Genomic DNA, 1254 nt, shown 5'->3' on the forward strand with positions numbered 1-1254 from the left:
TTCACCTTGTTGACCAGGATGGTCTCGATCTCTTGACCTCGTGATCCACCCGCCTCCTCGGCCTCCCAAAGTGCTGGGATTATAGGCGTGAGCCACCCCATCCGGCCACTAAAAACTTTTAATTCCATCATCCTACTTAAGTCTTTGTCAGTTTCCACAGGCATAATAAAACATTTACATAATAGCAATCATGTGCCCACACAGTAATGTATCCTGAATTTTTACACAGTAATGTTACACAGATCAACCCCCCCCCCCCACCACAAAGAGTTACATAGTGGTGATATCTCAGAAAGAACAATGAATTTGTCCCTAGGTGCTTTCCTTTGAGTCACAGCTCCAACACAGGCAGTACAAACACAGGCAGTACATCGCTTAACCACCTAACTCTATTCCTTCCTTTCTACCATGACTGGCTTGCAGGATGAGTGAGAGGAACAAATACAACGCACGGTGTGTGGCTGACTCATGGTGGGCAATGACTGGTAGTTAATATTTTTAGCGTTATTTTTAAAGTCAACATTTGACTTCCTGAACTGATGGGTTTTGTGGCAAGCACTGTGCCGAGCCTTCTTTACAACAGAGACTGTTTTCATCCTCATTACACTTCAAGAGAAGTTGTAGTATCTCACTTTACACGTGGCAAAAAAGATGCCCACTGTGGTGAAGCCGCTTACCGAAAGTCACACAGCAGGTCAGTGGAAGAGGCAGCTTTTGAACTAGGTTGGGGCGAACAGTAGTTACTGGCCACTACCAAATGTGAAACACAAATGTCACCTCAGAACAGGAGATAGCCTCTCTTCTTAGCATATTACTTTGTACATTCAAAAAGTCCAGAAGGCCAGAGTCGATGAGGTGAAATACAGTTTTAGTTTTTAGGCTCATGAACAAGAGCGGTCAATGAAGAACCCAGGAGAAATTAAAAGAGCAAAGTAAACCTCAACACCAATTAGTTCAGACAGACAAATTCCCTCCCTTCACTATCCTGATGTCTCAAGAGCCACGTTTAAAATTACAAAATCTGTGTGGGTTATGTCAAAGGCAATCTGTAGAAAGGGCAAAGAATATGAATTATCCGAGCCCTTCAGCTTTTTTTTTGTTGCCGATAGTAGGATTGGGAAAATAACAAATGGTACCTCCCAGGGCTGTTGTTATAATTAAGACAAATACCAGAGCAGTTTGGGAGGTGGAGGCAGGCGGATCACTTGAGGTCAGGAGTTTGGATCCAGCCCGGCCCACATAGGGAAACCTTAT

At 43.9% G+C, this 1254-nt stretch overlaps 1 protein-coding gene across 1 annotated transcript in view; it reads right to left on the reverse strand.

The window, feature by feature from the left end:
- LOC108287751 (translation initiation factor IF-2-like) overlaps positions 1-1254 on the reverse strand; it is a 14199-nt gene that overhangs the window by 11332 nt on the left and 1613 nt on the right. The gene's annotated exons all lie outside the window — the stretch shown is intronic.

This window comes from Cebus imitator, unplaced genomic scaffold (genome assembly GCF_001604975.1).
Source record: "Cebus imitator isolate Cc_AM_T3 unplaced genomic scaffold, Cebus_imitator-1.0 Scaffold354, whole genome shotgun sequence".
Classification (NCBI taxonomy): domain Eukaryota; kingdom Metazoa; phylum Chordata; class Mammalia; order Primates; family Cebidae; genus Cebus; species Cebus imitator.